Raw genomic sequence first — 18041 nt, 5'->3', positions numbered from 1 at the left:
TGAAAAGGTAGCACATTTTAATCCCAAAGTTCATGTTTGAACTTCAGTTTCTCCACCACCTGCTTTCCATGCGTACTTTCCCATGAAACTACCCATGACCTCCAAATTGCCAAATACTTATGGATACTTTCATGTCTTATCTTATTTGACTTCCACATTTTTGAGTCATCAACACCTCATTTTCCTAAGGAGTCTTTTAGAAAGGGATGGTGAAAGCATGGGATCTCGCTCCTCACTTCTGATCTTCCCCTGACCTGCCAATTCTAGGCTTCTCTCAATGTTCCATCTTCAGTCTTCTTTTACTCTCTACCTCATATCCTCCCTGTATGATTTCAATCTCTCGTGTTAATTTTAACCTACATGCTTAAAATCCCCAAATCTGTCTCCTGCCCTCATGTCTGTCCTAAATTCCAGACCTGTATTTCCAAGGCTTAGTGTAAATCTTATTTATGCATTCAACAAATGCATATTGAAGGCAAAGAAAACAAACGAAATCAACATTTATTAAGCATCTAATACATAGTGGATATTTCACTCCGCAGAGATTAAGCCACCCAAATCATACCACCAGTAAGAGTTAGAATTCAAATACAGATCTGTTTAATGGTCAAGTCCAAGCGATCGCTACAACACCACACTGCTTCTCCAGAGCATCCACAGCTGGTCACAAGGTACTAGGAATACTAAAATAAATAGGGCTTTAATATTTTACATAGAATAATAAGTACATGTTCACAGATAAATATTTAAGTGAAAGTATAGCTCATTTAACAAATGAACTGATTGAAAAAAATTTATTATCTATTACATGGTCTCTACCATCAAAGGGTAGCAGTTTTGCAAAAGAGACTCACTTTTTTTAAGCAAGTAATAAAAATATGACTATAAACCAATGGTCAAGATAAAACAAGTGACACACAGGAATGGGGAACGAATAAGACGAATCTAAGGAAAATTTCCCTCAGGAGATGTATATAGTAAGACTTAAGGTGAGTACATGTTTGCCTGATAAATTCAGGGTGAGTAAGCATTTGAGGCTGAGGAAACAGTAAATATGAAAACACTAGAATTATCTTGGTCTATTCTGAAAATTCCAAGTAATTCAGAAGACAGAAATGAGTAAGGCCTAATACACACACAAGGATGAGCTACATTATGAACAGCATCATGTGCCTTTTTTAGGGATAAAGAAAGTGTGCATTTCAGAGATACATTTAGGATCTTGAATTGACAAGGGGTGGTGATAACTCCCAGGTTTCTGGTTTGATTACAGGTAAGGCAACCAATAAGAATATGGGGTGAATACTTTGGAAATCAGAAAAACAAAACAAACTTAACAAAGGAACAAATAAAAATTAAAGTTGAAAATTTCTGTTTTATATGTGATGAATATGTCGTGTTGATGGAAAACTGAGTTGGAGGGGTGTAGCTAGCTACAGGCAATTGTTCAACCTTGAAGGCTGGTCCACCACAAAGGAGTTCGCCAGTGGAGGTTGAGACCTCAACAATGGCTCACAATCCTACTTTTATCCTTGGCTGAGTGTTATTTTCCAAAAACACAAATCTGATCATGTTACTCTCCGACATATCCAACCAAAATGAACCAATATCTATGCAGACACACCTTGGAGATTGCAGGTTCGGTGCCAGACCACCACAAAAGCAAGTCCTAATCTTTTTGCGAGTGAGAGCTCACGCCTTCAATTTATAAAAAAGACACTACATCTGTGAAGTGCAATAAAATAAGATATGCCTGTATTTCATGTACTAAGAATAGTAGCATTATCTCAGGAAGACGATGGCAGACGATGACCATGTAGCGTATAAAGTTCATTCTGAATTCAGAGCTAGTAGTCCACGTACACCACTAACTACCCAGCTAAACAACCCTGGGCACGTTATACAGTGGTACCTCGGTTTTCAAACATAATCCGTTCCGAAGACTATTCGAGTCATGAAAAGTTTGAAAACAGCGGACAGCTAAGCCTCAGGATCTTGCACTCGGCGGAAGCCACGTGACATGTTCGACTTCCAAGGCATGTTTGAAAAATGACACACTTACTTCTGAGTTTACAGCGTTCGTAAACCAAAATGTTCGTGAACAGAGGCGTTCGAAAACCGAGGTATACTGTAACTTTCTAAGCTTCAATGATCTCACTTGTAAAGGGATAACAACTATTTATCTCCTGAGTTGTTCTGAAAAAAATAAGGCAATTCATTCCTAACAAATGTTAATCAAAAAAAGGAGGAAAGGGGGGCAGCTGTTTTGCTCAGTGGTTAGAGCACAGTGCTCATAACACCAACGCCACGGTTCGATTCCCACATGGGCCAGTGAGCTGCGCCCTCCACAACTAGATTGAAAACAACAGCTTGAGCTTGGAGCTGAGCCGCCAGTGGGTAGCCGGCCAGTTGGCTCAGTGGTTAGAGCACAGTGCACGTAAGACCAAGGTAGCCAGTTCAAGTCCAACATGGGGCAGAGAGCTGCACCTTCCATAACTAGATTGACTTGGAGCTGAACCGCGCCCCTCACAACTAGATTGAAAACAACTTGACATGAAGCTGATGGGTCCTGGAAAAACACACTATTCCCAATTAAAAAAAAAAAAAGAAAGGAAGGAAGGAAGGAAGGAAGGAAGGAAGGAAGGAAGGAAGGAAGGAAGGAAAAGAAAGAGAGAGAGAGAGAGAGAGAGAGAGAGAGAGAAAGAAAGAGAAAGAAAGAAAGAAAGAAAGAAAGAAAGAAAGAAAGAAAGAAAGAAAGAAAGAAAGAAAGAAAGAAAGAAAGAAAGAAAGAAAGAAAGAAAGAAAAAGAAAAGAAAGAGATATATGGGTATACAGGTCAGAAAACGGTGTACCTATTTGTAGGTCCTTTCTGTTTGGAATGATTTTCACCCAAACCTTTACAAGGCAAAACATCTGATACATACTGGACATTTTTCATCGCAGAAAGCCAATTGCCCATGGCTTACAAACATATAATAGCATCTACCATCTTCCATATGAATAAGCATTGTGCTTTACATAATTCAACTAATTTAATTCTCTTTTCAGCTTCATTAATGCCCATGTAGATATGATTAGCTTCATTTTACAAAGAAGAAATAAACTGGTGTAAAATTTAAGTAGCCTTATGTAAAGATTACTCTAGATTCTACCTATATTACCCAAAATACTCCCTAAAATGCAGTTAGGAAACCTTCAGTGAAAAGTAGAAGAGAGTAGTAGAAAAAATTACTTTTATTTGTAGTCACAGAATTGGGTTCCTACCATCTAAACCTGTGGCCTAGTAACTTAATCTCCCTAATCCTCAATTTCTACATCTGCAAAATGATGATAATAACCTGCTTTATAGTACACTTTTCCTATGCATAAAGATTTTAAGCTCCTTAAGAAAGGGAAGGAGAATGCCATACTTCATATTTCTCAAAAATATATAATATGTATTCACTAAGTAGGTTTATTTTTTTAAAGAGCTCCCTAAAACCAAATTATCTGCTCTATCAACTTGCATCTATATTAACTGTTACAAAGATACAAATTATAGTGTCTTATAAGGAAAGAATTTAATTTTTTTTTAATTCTTTCTGTATGACCAGAAAATAATTCACCTAATTTTAAAACACAAGCCCTTACTATGTTAGGAAATTAATAATTTAGCTTTATCAATACTGTCATTCTAATGTTTTCTCAAATATCCTCTGGGTACAAGAGATAACTATTTCAGTACTCTATCAGTGCAAAACACAGTTTCAAAAAAGGAAACTCCCAAAATTTTAGGGTGCAAGCACATCTCTAGATGTGGCAATGAATTACTGCCACATTAAGGAAAATACACTAACTTTGATATAATGTATAATAATTAACCAAGTAACTCGGAGCTCCCGTTATATAATAATTGCATTCATTTGTGGTCTGTTGAACTTTATGGTCTCAAAGCACAATGAAGATTAAAAATGCAATCAAGTTCCTTACGTAGAATTTAGCATACTGAAATCCCTCAATACAAGTTTTTAAAGAAATTTTTAAATGATGAAAGATTCGTTTTTTAAAATTTATTGAAGTAAACCGTTTGACTACAGTTTCTGCAAATATCTGTAATAGAATTATTTTTAGAAAAACAGTTCTTTCTGCCCTCATCTACCTTTATATCAGTTTCTAAAAAACCAATAAAAATCAGGGAATTCAAAATAAAAAAAAGAAGTGAAAATATCAAGAAGGGGCTACGCAAGGATGTGAATTTACACACCACGGGCAGAGAAGCACTACAACTCATAAAAGTCACATTCTTTCAGCTTTATGACAAATTTCGATTTTTCAAATACCCTACTTCGAGGCATGGGGGGGGATAAAAGGGTGCTACGTCAATCTGCTTCCAGAAAAATATCCTGTGTGGTTCACACACGACGTTTTGTGAGCTACGTCGGCAAACAGGAGTCAGGGACGTCCAGGGTTATGCATTTCCCTGCCGAAGTAAAACTTTTCTAGAACCTGACAACATGATACAAGAACAAAAGGCCTCTATCCTGTGTCCTCCATACCCCCCCCCCACCAAAAAAAAACCAAAAAAACCCAAAACGGTTCCTTTTCACACAATCAATTCATACTAAATTTCACAGGAACCCCAGAGTGGACTAAACCTGTGACCCTACGAAGGGGATGACACCTGGAGGCACGCCTTCAAATTCCAGGCTGGAAGGAAAGGGACTCGGGACAACTGTCTGAAAACTAGCAAAGTGACCGCGTCGGAGGGCGCATCGGGCAGGTCCGCAACGTAGCTCGCGGCGCGAACAGACCGGACCGTGCCTTAGCTGAGGGATGCGGCGTGAAGGCGGCTGCGAGGACCCGGGACACGCCAACCGCCCCGCGACGCCTCGCGCCAAGCCCGGCAGCCCCGGCGCAGCTGGGTTCCCTCCACGCGCCCCACCCGCGCCACCGGAGTCCGCCGTCACCCGCACCCTCTGGAAAGCGAACACTGTCCCATCCACCCCCCGCCCCGGGCTGCAGGCACACCGTCGCCTCGGCCCGCTCCGCACGGTCCGGCCGCGCCGAGCCCTCCCTCACCAGTCGCTAGATGAAAGTGCGCCGGCGGTCTCCTCGGAGGGGACACACGGCCGCGCGGGAACTCATCCTCAGTGAAGGCAACAGGAGGAACCGAACCGCGCCAGTGGGAGGCTGATCCCCAGACCCCGCCGAGCTCCGGAGGCGGCTGCAGCTACAGCCGCGATTACAGTCACGGCGGAAAAAAAAGAGCAGGGAAAAAGGGCCGGCGCGGGCGGTACCCAGGAATAAGAAGATCGTTGATTGGCTGCGGCGCGTGTATGACTCATGGTGATTGGCTGCTGCCTGTCTAGAAGGCCTCGCGTGGCAGCACCTAAGCTGTTGCCCTTCCCGGTATCCCTAAAGGGAGAGTGACCCTGCCGGCCTTGGGGTGTTGGGTGCGAGCCGAGGACGCTAAGCCAGCAGCGGTGGTGGAAATGCCCTTTTCGGGGTCGACTATCGCCCAGGTATTAACATAGCTCTTCCAGCAGCTGGAGACTCGGAATATAGGAGAAACTCGGGTGGAGAGACAGAGCCCGGGAAGACCTGGCCGAATGCCTCGGGAAGCCGGTCAGCACCGCGGGAGCCAAAGGCGTAGGGATCTTGCACAGAAGCGTTGCCTCCAGTCGCCCTACCCGTGCGGTCACGGGAAAGCCACAGGCGTTGTCTCTAGGAGACGCAGCCTCGCCCCGCCCTGGCCCGCTTATACACCTAGATTGGCTGAGAGTCACGCTCTTAGTCAGAAGGCATTACTGCCTTCTTGGGGTCGACTGTGGGACCAGCTGCTGGCGCGGGTCACGCCATTCAGTGCCCGATGCCGCGCTTGCACTACGCTTTTCCCCTTTAACTCTGCACTCCATGGAGCGTTTGAAAAGTGGTCAAGTGAAAAATAAATAAATAGGAACGAAAAGTAGCCACTAACTGACACTAGGGTACCGAACGGGAAGCATACTGCTGCGGAATGCCTCATACAGTAAGGCACTCACTAAATGTTTGTTCAAGGAGGGGCAGTGTGACTCAAACAACACTAGGAGTTAGGAGTTGGCTGCACAGCCCTGCCACGCTGTCAATAATACAAACCACTTAGTCTCCTCAAGACAAAGGAGTTGGACTGGATGTCTTAAGGACGTCCTGTTCAGCTTTACTCACCTTTTTTTGTAGCACAAGGAAGCTCAAAGCCATATGGCTGGTTAGTGAAAAGAGAAGGAGAATAACTAGCTGTCCTGTTGCCTGCCCTTCCTGGTACAATATTGTCTCTTTTCCCCTTATTCTGGTGCCCTACTTCCTACTTTGACATGTATCAAAAATCAGTTTCTAATTCAAAAATTGAGTGATTTTTGAAAATAAGCTCTATATGTTGACTTTTACATTCATGAATAAAGAAGCCAGTAATGGGAAGTAAAACTAATAATGTAAATAAATGCATTGATCTAGGTTGAAATCTTTTATCTGTCTGTTATTTGTATCTGGACAAGTTAACTTTTCTGAAGCCTCAGCTTCCTCATTTGTAAAACAGCAATAATGAATTTTAGGGTCATGAAAATGCAATTATACAGAGATATACATCACTTAACAGATTTCCGAGCACACAATAATCTAATACATTTTATAGAAAATGTTACCTTTTATAAATAAAGAAGTATTTACCTAGCAGCGGAATTATTCCAAGCACTCATTCATTCATTTTTCATAATTGCCTAGTGCCAGATAGCTGTGGTAAGCACTGGGGACCCAATAGTGAACAAAAACACATATAGATCCGGATAATCCCAAACCTAACACTAGATTGCAACATTTACAAGTGCTACAATGAGTACATTGATGAATTTAATCTGATTTCCCAGAAGAAGTGATACTTGAACTAAGTCCGAAGAATGAGTAGGTTATAACTAGATAAAGCAGGAAAGGGATGAAGCAGGCCACGGGATGTGTAATTGCTCTTCCTTTCCCTGGAAAATGAGGTGCCTTCAAAGATACTGCTTATTTGGGGGCAGCCAGATGGCTCAGTTGGTTAGAGCATGAGCTCTCAACAACAAGATTGCCAGTTCGATTCCCGCATGGGATGTGGGGGGCTGCGCCCCCTGCAACTAAAATTGAAAACAGCAACTAGACTTGGAGCTGAGCTGTGCCTTCCACAGCTAGATTGAAGGACAACGAGTTGGAGCTGATGGGCCTTGGAAAAACACACTATTCCCTAGTATTCTCCAATAAAATTGAAAAAAAGATACTAGTTATTTGTAGGACAGAATATTGACGTGATTAAGAAATAGCACAAATGAAGTACAATTAAATGAAAACTGCATTGTAGATGTGTTTAGGGAAAGAAGAGATCAACATTGGCCATTTTGTTTGGTTTTTAAAATATTTGTTTGTGTTTATAACAGAAAAAGGAGAAATATGCCAATTACGATGATTATCTCTGTGTAGAATTATGGGTGATTCTTAATTTCCATCATTTTGAATTTTGTAATTATTTTTTTTTGCAATAATTAAATGTTACTTGATCAATTTAAAAAATCAAAGTTTGGAAAAATAATTGACTGGAATTTCTAAAGACTTAAAGGAAGAAATTTAGAGATGGCTTTCAAAGATTGCAGTGATTTATATGGGGAAGAGTAGAAGATTAGCCCAGGCATCAGGAATAGAGTTGGAGATGAGCCCAGAAGAGAGCACCGCAGAAATGTTTTTAAGCCACATAACATTTGCAATAAACCCTAAATGCCATTTTTCCCGAATTGAATTAATAACACTATCTTTCATAAACAAAATGGATTTTGTTGTCATTCAAGTTGTATAGAAGAGATAGAAGAGAGAATATCAGAACTTTTATGGATGCAATTTATCAAAACCCAAACCTGATTAGGTTCTGCAAGCAAGCATAGTTATTACTACAGGAAGGTCAGCAGTGCGGCTCATCTAGAGATGACTAGAACCTTATTGTTTGACCTCATTCTCTTTTGCTCCAGATGGCCTTCCATGTGACAAACCCTTGGCTGGTTCAAGCTTCCTGACACACACCTCAGCTTTGCCATTCAGGAATATATCACTGAGCAACCTCTGCCTCAAGGTCAAAAATTCCAGGTGCACTTGATGGACTTATACTGGCTCAGATTAGGTAAGGAGTCAGGGGTATCACGATTGATAAACTCTATTAGAATCTTACGGTTGAAGCAGAGTGAAGAGATGTTCCACCAAAGAAGGCTATTAGATCCAGGATATATGGTCCCAGCTGCATTCTTCCTATGTAATGATTATCCTTCAAATCCTCACTTAGAGGAGGCCACCTCCTCACCAAACTGTGACGCCTTCTCTGATGCCCTTATCCCCTCTTCTCTACAACTTCTATGACTTATTCATATTATTGTGACACACTATATTGTTTTTAGATTTATTAGTTTTACATGTGGATGCAGTAAAAGCAAGGGTTCTAGAGGCAGACTGCTTGGATATAAAATTTTACTCCTTACTAGCTGCGAAACTGCAGGCAAGTTACATAACCCCTCTAGATCTCAGTTTCTCTAACATGAGATTAATAGTACTTTTTTCATTAAGTTCTTATGAAGTTTAAATGAGGTGATTTCTGTAAAACTCTTAGTAGAACTCTTTGCACTTAATAAAAGTTGACATATCTCAAGTCTTTTGGACGGATATATTTCCAAGAGAGCATTTGTGGGGTGGAAGACACAAGAATGACCCACAAGATGGCAGTGTTTGAATATAACTTTAGAACTATATAAGCTACAAAACAGACTCCACCAACAAATCTAAAAATTCCAGGCAATTACTGGAGAAATTCAAGGCAAATTCAAAGCCTACATCAAACAAGCAAAATTTGTGAGAAATAAAACCTATGAATTTGGTAAGCTGAGCATTCTTTTATAATCAGAACAATCTGAACTCACCAAACTCTCCTCCTTTGCTATGACTAAGAATTTGTAGTATTCCTGTAAGTCAGCCCATCTAACTTAGAATTGCATGTGTTCCTTCTTTACCTGTGTGGGAAGGAAGAAACTTTCCTCTACCCTTAAAGTTCTTTTGGCTGGCCTTATGATCAAATCGACATGAGATAAATTAGCAAGAGAGAAAAACCAAATTTAATGTATGCATATGTATGGGAACCCCACATACATGAGAGAGTCAGAGCGCCCACATGCATGAGAAGCTCAAGGGCAGAAAGGGAAATGGTATATAAGACATTATGAGCTAGGGATTAGGTAAGATGCCTTGGGAGCTTCAAAGTATCATTTCAGGATGATAAGAGCAGATGTTTAGTCAGTAGAAGTTTCTCCTGCCCTATAGCTAGGTCAAAAGAGGTTACCTCTGATAATCTCTTATTATGGGCAAAGCCCCTAATTCAATTTCTTCTAGGTTGTTAAGAGAGGGGCAAAAATTTCTCCTGAGTCCTCAGCTAAAATTGCCTTTAGCTCAAAACACCCATACTACAGAGGCGTGTCATGGAGTAACTAGTTCTGAACCCCCATACCTAACTGCATAATTAAACAGGTTATTATCACCACTGCTTCCTTTGAAAAATAAAGTAAAACAAGTTTGATTTGAAATGGCAAACTGGCACCTACTGTAGCCTTCTCTTCGTGCCACAAATCCTTAGACCGGGCAGAAAAGACATTTTCAAAATAATTAAATTCACAAGTGCATTAGAAAACAACGTTAGTTATTCATGGTCCAGAACTTACAAGGATTTCCTGAAAGATGGATAGAAGGCTGTATTAGATGGAAAAAAGGATTAACAGCTCCACACAAAAAGAATACAGGACTGCTATGAAAGGTAGTAGCAACAACAAAAGTATTTCACATCTACAGGTGGCCATTAGGAACAGGAAAAAGTCCAGACTAAACCACAAAGAAATTGATTGGAGTATCACAGCAGGAGCAGTGAGCCAGCTGAAGCTTCCTCATCCTCCATCCCATGACAGCAACAGAGGTATCTGTGTCTAGGTAGAATATAGGACAGTGCCCAAGTGTCTGGTGACATCTGGAATAATCAGGAAACTTATACTCGGAACACTAGCCACTAGCATCTCCTGTTCAGCAGCATGCCCACCCTTCCCCATACCTCTAAAGAATGACAGGTATTCAGGAGGTGACAACAGATATTATTCCTCCCTTCAGGGAAAGTGTACAACAGACATAGCCTCCTCCACAGCAATTTTTCTAAAAATGAATCTCAAATACACAGATGTCTACAAATTCAAGAATCACCAAATATTTGAGGAAAGCCAACATCCTAAGAGACATACAATTACAGATCCAAGAAGCTCAGCAAACCTTCGGCAGGATAAATACAATGATAGCTGTGTCTAGAAACATCATAGTCAAATTGCTGAAAAGCAAATAAAAATCTGAAAGCAGAGTAAAATGGAATATTTCATAAATAGAATAATAATTTGAATCACCATGGATTTCACATCGTAAAGTATGAAGATGACAGTATACCAATTACCATTAAAGAGATGAAGAAAAAAACTGCCAATCCAGAAAAAGTTCCTCAATAATGAAGGCAAATGAAGATATTTTCAGAGTAACGAAAACAAAGAGAACTAGTCACCACCAGACCTACACCACAAGAAATGCTGTAGAAAGTTCTATGACCTGAAGAGAATGCTGCCAAATAGAAACTCAATAATTCAGACAGGAAGGAAGAACACGAGAAATGGAAAATATTCAAGTTAATATGGTCAATCCTCTTTATTCACAGATTCTGTATTTGTGAATTCATCTACTCGCTAACATTTATTTGTAACCTCAGAATCAATACTCGGTGCTTTCACAGTCATTCAGGGACATGTGCAGAACAGTGAAAAATTGGAGTTACCCAATGCACATTCCCAGCACGTTCCCAGCTGAGTTCAAACAAGGCCAGGTTCTGCCTTCTTGTTTCAGCTCCCATAATGTAAACGGGTGTCTTTTCATAGTCAATCTAGGTGATATATTTTTTTGCATTTTTTTTTTAGGATTTTGCTATTTAAAATAGCCCTCAAATGTAATGCTGAAGTGCTGTGTAGTGTTTCTGAGCCCAAGAAGACTATAAAGTGTTTTGTGGAGAAAATACATGTTAGATAAGCTTTGTGCAAACATGAATTGTAGTGCTGTCAGCCATCAGTTTAATGTTAATGAATCAACAATATACATTAAATAAGGTGTCATTAAACAGAAACATACATAAAACAAGGTTGAACAGTTAGCAATATCGTGACCAGAGACTCATAGGAAAATAACCCTGTATTTCTAAGGACTGATGATTCAGTATCACTAATTTGATGTATGTTATGACTTAATAGAACATAACTACTATAAATAAAGAGAATCACTGCATATAAAAGTTTGTTTTCCTATTAATACCTTTAAATACATGACTTCAAAGCAAAAACTATAATATTATTTATGACTTTATACTGTATGTGGACATGATACAAATGACAACTACAGCCTAAAGGACAGAGTGGGGTAGGTTAATGGACCTGTACAAAGCCAAGATTTCTATACTTTATGTGAATTGGTACAATACTAACTCAAGTAGACTGTGAAAAGCTAATAATGCATATTGTGATCCCTAAAGCACCTGGTGAAAAAAATAATGGAAAGAGGTATAGCTAAAAGACTATATACAAATTAAAATGGAATTATAAAAAAGATTCTAATAACCTAACCAGACACCAGAAACAGTGTAACAAAAATGTGATGGAACAAGTAGAAAAAAAGTAATAAAATGATAGAAATAAATCCAGCTTTATCAATAATTACATTAAATGATTAAGTATCAAACACTCCAATTGAAAGGCAGAGATTGTCAGAATGAAACTTTTAAAAAACACCTAAGAATATATTGTCTTAAAGAGACTTTAAATATAAAGAAGCAGATAGGTTGAAAGTAAATGGATGGAAAAAGATATACCATAAGCATAATAAGCAGGCTATTATCATAGCAGAAAAATAGACTTTGAGACAAAAAATATCACCAAAGATAAAGAGGGATATTTAATAATGATAAAAGAGTAAATTAATCAAGAAGAAATAATGTGTGTGTACCTAATCATAAATATAATAAATATGTTCCCGATAACAGACCTTCAAAAAACATGAAGCAAAAATTGACTAAAAGAAAAAATAGACAATTCCATAATCACAGCAAGAAATTTTTAACACCCATCTCTCAGCACTAGATAGAACAATTAAACAAATACAAAATAGGAAATCTGAAGGTGATTGGAACAATACGAAGTGGTGATTTGAACCAAACAATATGAACTTTAGTCATGATTTTTATGCAGAAGTGTTTAGGGGTAAATTGATACCTTTAATTTACTACAAAATACATCAAGAAATATAATTTGAATAAAGAGACTAATAGATGACAGATATGTGATAAAGCAACTATATTAAAAATGTTAATGGTATAATCTTCATGGATACGAGGTATGACGATTAAGGTTGCAAACTGTTGCAACGATGTTGCTAACCTGTTTTGATATCAGAAGGATTATTCACTATGAATTTGTACCAATTGGACGAACAGTTGACCAAGTTTACTATTTGGAAGTGCTGAAAAAGCTGTGTGAAAAAGTTAGACGACCTGAACTTCTCACCAACAATTCATGGCTCTTGCATCACGACAATGCACCAGCTGACACGGCACTGTCTGTGAGGGAGTTTTTAGCCAGTAAACAAATAACTATATTGGAGCACTCTCCCTACTCATCTGATCTGGTACCCAATGATTTCTTTCTCTACCTGAAGATAAAGGAAATATTGAAAGGAAGACATTTTGATGACATTCAAGACTTCAAGGGTAATACAACAACTCTGATGGCCATTCCAGAAAAAGAGTTCCAAAATTGCTTTGAAGAGTGGACTAAGTGATGGCGTGGATCCATAGCTTCCCAAGGGGAGTACTTCAAAGGTGACCATAATGATATTCAGCAATGAGGTATGTGGCACTTTTTCTAGGATGAGTTTGTGAACCTAATTGTCAGACAAGTATGCTGAGTGAAAAAGCTAATCTCATTATATGCAGATAACATGATACTATATATAGAGAACCCTAAAGACTCCACCAAGAAACTATTAGAGCTGATAGATGAATTTAGTAAAGTAGCAGGATAAAAAATTAATATTCAGAAATCAGTTGCATTTGTACATACCAATAATGAAACATCAGAAGGAGAAATAAAAAAAAAATCCCATTTACAATTGCTTCAAAGACTATAAAATACTTGGGAATAAATTTAACCAAAGAAGTAAAAGATCTGTACTCAGAAAATTATAAGACACTGAAGAAAGAAATGAAAGAAGATACAAATAGATGGAAACACATACCATGTTCACAGATACGAAGAATTACTATAGTTAAAATGTCCATACTGCCTAAGGCTATATATATATTCAACGCAATTCCTATCAAACTACCAATGATGTTTTTCACAGAAATAGAACATATAATTCTAAAATTTATATGTGACCATAGAAGACCCCGGATAGCCTCAGCAATCTTGAGAAATAAGAACAAAATGGGAGGTATAACGATACCTGACATCAAATTATACTACAAGGCTACAGTAATCAAAACAGCATGGTACTGGCATAAAAACAGACACATAGATCAATGGAACAGAATAGAGAGTCCAGAAATAAATCCATGCCTGTATGGTCATTTAATCTACGACAATGGAAGCAAGAATGTACAGTGGGGTAAAGACAGTCTATTCAATAAATTGTGCTGGGAAACCTGGACAGACACATGCAAAAAAAATGAAGCTGGACCACCTCCTTACACCATATACAAAAATAAATTCAAAATGGCTTAAAGACTTAAATGTAAGATCTGAAACCATAAAATTCCTAAAAGAAAATATAGGAAGAAACTTCACAGACATTACCCAGAGTAAGATTTTTACTGATATATCTCCTTGCACAAGGGAAGTAAGAGAAAAAATAAACATGTGGGATTACATCAAACTAAAAAGTTTTTTCACAGCAAAGGAAACCATCAATAAAACAAAAAGAGATCCTACTGAATAGGAAAAGATATTTGCCAATGATATATCTAATAAGGGGTTAATATCACAAATTTATAAAAAGAACTCAACTCAACTCCAAAAAAACAAACAACCCAATTAAAAAATGATCAGAGGACATGAAGAGACATTTTTTCTAAAAAGGACATACAGATGGCAAACAGACATATGAAAAAATGCTCAAACTCACTAATCATTAGAGAAATGCAAATAAAAACCACAATGAGATACCACCTCACCCCAGTCAAAATGGCTATCATCAATAAATCAACAAACAACAAGTGCTGGCGCAGATGTGGAGAAAAGGGAACCCTTGTGCACTGTTGGGGGGATTGCAGATTGGTGCAGCCACTGTGGAAAACAGTATGGAGGATCTCAAAAATCTGGAAAATGGAACTACCTTATGATCCAGCAATTCCATTCCTAGGTATCTCTCCGGAGAAATCCAAAACTCTAATTCAAAAAACTTTATGCACTCCTATGTTTATTGCAGCACTATACACAATAGCCAAGACCTGAAAACAACCGAAATGCCCATCAGTAAATGACTGGATTAAGAAACTGTGGTACATTTATAAAATGGAGTATTATGCAGCCGTAAAAAAGAAAGAAATCTTACCATTTGCAACAGCATGGATGGACCTAGAGAACATTATATTAAGTGAAATAAGTCAGACAGAGAAAGACAAATACCATATGATCTCATTTATATGTGGAATCTAAAGAAAAGAATAAGTGAATGAACTAATCAGAAACAGTTTTGGAGACATAGAGGAAAAACTGAGGGTTGCTAGATGGGAGGCAGGGTGGGGATAAGGGGGAAAGTGAGGGGATTAGAAATCAGTCGGTAACCACAAGATGGCCATGGGGTTTGAAAACTAATTTGGGCAATGTAATCAATAATGTTGTAAGGATTTTGTAGGGTACCCGATGGACACTTGTCCCATTAGGGAGACAACCTCAGGGATGATGTAGACTCCTGATCACTGCATTGTACACCTGAAGCTGAAGCTGAACAATAATGAATGTCTACCACAAGTTTGTGTATATATATGTATATGTATATGTATGTATATGTATATGTATATGTATATGTATATGTATATATATATATACTTACAAGAAGCAGAGTACAGCATTAGGAATAGAGACAGTGGAAATGTAACGGCTCTGTGCGATGTCAGAGGGATAGTGGATGGGGGGAGGGGGGTCCACACAGTGTGAGGGATATAAATGATAAACGTCTAAGTATTACTTTGTCTTGTGCACCTGAAACTAATAAAAAAATTGATTAAAAACCTTGAGATATATAGACAAGCAGAAAATAAAGTAGAAAGAAAATAAAAACAAACAAAAAAACAAAAAAAAAGCTAATCTTAAAAGATCATATATGATTCCATTTATACAACACTCTTAAAATGACAAAAGTATAGAGACAGAGATAGATCAATGGTTGCCAGGAGTTAGGGACAGGAGGAAGTAGATATAACTATAAAAGTGTAACACAATGGGAAAATTTGTACTGATGGACCATTTATGTATCTTGATTATGATGGTGGTTACATGAACCTATATGTTTGCATACACCTGTACAGACACATGTGCACACATGCACAAATGTGTGCATGTAAAAGTGGTGAAATCTGAATGTGAAATAATGTCCATGGGTTGTACCAATGTTAGTTTTCTTGTTTTGAATTTGTGCTATAGATATAAAACATAACTATTAAGGAAAACTGGGTGAAGGGTACAAGGGAGCTCTCTGAATTATTTTTGCCAGTTCCTGAGAATCCAGAATTATTGCAAAATAATTTTTGTTTCTAAACAGTTAATAAAAAAAGGAAATAAAGTTTTTTTTTAAAAAAAGCATCCATATTTCAAAGGTAGTTAGGGTGGAGGCCCTAGCATTTGAATTCCCTCTTCACTGTTGACAATGCAAAAATGTGAGCTTCCATTCCTCTATCCAAAAGCAGAAGGTGTAGAGTCTTCACTGGAAAGCCTAGTAGCCTAATTATTACAGGCCATGTAGTTTGTAAACCTGCTTATAAAGCCCTCTCAGAGACTTGGTAAGGCGCCTAACATCTTAATACATTCCTCTTCTGCCTCAGCTAGACAATGTGGGCTCTGTTGTTTGCAGCTTTGAATACTGACTGATTTTTATTCTGATCGTTTCAATTGCACATCTTTATTTTCTGAGGGATTTTGAGGAGTGATAAAGCTAAAACATATCTCTACACACTGAAGCTACTGAGAAATTGATATCAGGCTAGAAAGTAATAAATGGATATGCAATACTGCTCAATAATTTCTTTGTTACGAGCCTGATCATAGCTATTTGGTTACTTCTAGAAGCAGAGAGAACTGAAGCCTCCGCTGACTTGCAATTGTTGACGGTCCTCACTTTCTGAGGTCCTTTGTTATTCTGAAATTCCTAAGAAACCAGAATACTCATGTGTACTTCAGTGTCCAGGACATGAATTTTTCTTCTTTACCTCACTAATGATATGCAGCACTGCCCTCCCACACCAGCCCCTAAGAGTGGCCCATCGTGGTGCTTAATGGCAGGAAGACTGTCTGAAAAACCCTCCTACTTAAATATAGCTTCAACAGGGCTCTGAAACAGGGATGTTGAAAAAGAGCTTTACAGTAATTACCCTATATTGTAAGACGATCAGGAGTGGACAAAAGGACAAGCAAAGGACCAGAGAAGAAAGCAAGAGAAAAGAATGAAACACCTAGTTCAGAAAAAAATGAATAAGACTTATAGAAATTATCTTAACCTAAGTAAAAGAATGAGGAAGAAAGCCAGGGAAGGCTCTCTAAGGACCCCAGAGATAATATTTCCCCTATTGCCCTTATTACTGCTTTGTATTAAATGTGTCTATGGGTTGAGATCCTTGTTGGTATTGGGAATTGTACCCAATTCACTCAGGTTATAATACGAAGAAATTCATTTACAAAGTTTACAAAAGCAGAACCACACAAACAACTTCATTTGAGTGGAATATTTCTTCGGTCCCAACCCAAACAGAAATGGACAGTTTTATTATACATCTGTCTCTAAATATCAGTTTTATATTTGTGAGTAAAATGTAGCTGAATAAGCACTTTCTAAAACTTTATGTAATTGCACAATGGGGCTACTCCAAAACGGAGATGATAAGATCATCAGAAGTACACATGCTGTGACTTGTATAACAATTTCTTCTTTATAGCTTTGTCATTGTTCCTTCTATAGCTTCTCAAATTTCCACCATTACCTATTTAGATTTTTGACAAAAAATAAAATGCAAAACAAAACAAACAAAAAAGGAAATCAGGGTAGCTCTGGGTCTGCCAAGGACCACCATTAATTATCACAATCATTGCCTAAATTTCTTCGGTGCTTTCCTGTTTGGAAGGTACTGTAACATCCTTTGTTTCCCATTAATGTTTTGATTTTCTAAAACAAGCCTGAAAAGAAGAACTCAAATTATTATCAAAATTTTAAAATGAAAAAGATGATGCTCAAAGGGGTTAAGTGACTTGCTCAGGGTTACAGAGCCAGTAAAAAGATCCCTCATAGCTCACATCAGAAACAGTAAGCCTGCTGCCCTCTCTAATGCTAACAGATTAAATGAGAGAAAAGAGAGCCCTGGGGAATGTCCTCTAATCACTCTACATTAGCTGAACAGCACAGATTGCAGTCTACTTCCTCTTAAATCCCATTGCACTTGCCATCTGTGAAATTCACTTGAACTCTTCCTCATATTTTGTCTTGTCTTGCTTTTAAGAGTTTAATAAATGAATGGGTGAATGACGTGTGTGTGTGTGTGTGTGTGTGTGTGTATTTGTGTTAACTCCCTACTTATTTAGTACAAGTGTTAGAAACAGGAACCTAGACTTTTGTTTTCTCACAAAATTTAGCACAGTACAATGCTTATAAATAATTTTTTAATTTGAATTTAATTAGATTAGATAATAGTATGAAAAATA

The 18041-nt window shown here is 38.1% G+C and overlaps 1 protein-coding gene across 2 annotated transcripts in view; it reads right to left on the bottom strand.

Moving 5' to 3' along the window:
- The window catches only part of IBTK (inhibitor of Bruton tyrosine kinase), an 87569-nt gene extending 81865 nt beyond the window's left edge, over positions 1-5704 (bottom strand). For both annotated transcript variants that reach the window (XM_081044761.1, XM_081044762.1), the window contains exon 1: positions 5059-5704. The gene's annotated coding sequence lies outside the window, so the exon portion shown is untranslated. The remainder of the gene's footprint in view (positions 1-5058) is intronic.
- Between the last annotated feature and the right edge of the window lie 12337 nt (positions 5705-18041).

The sequence above is a fragment of the Rhinolophus hipposideros genome (genome assembly GCF_964194185.1).
Source record: "Rhinolophus hipposideros genome assembly, chromosome: 3".
In the NCBI taxonomy this organism is placed as follows: domain Eukaryota; kingdom Metazoa; phylum Chordata; class Mammalia; order Chiroptera; family Rhinolophidae; genus Rhinolophus; species Rhinolophus hipposideros.
This window is presented reverse-complemented; position numbering and strand designations above follow the sequence as displayed.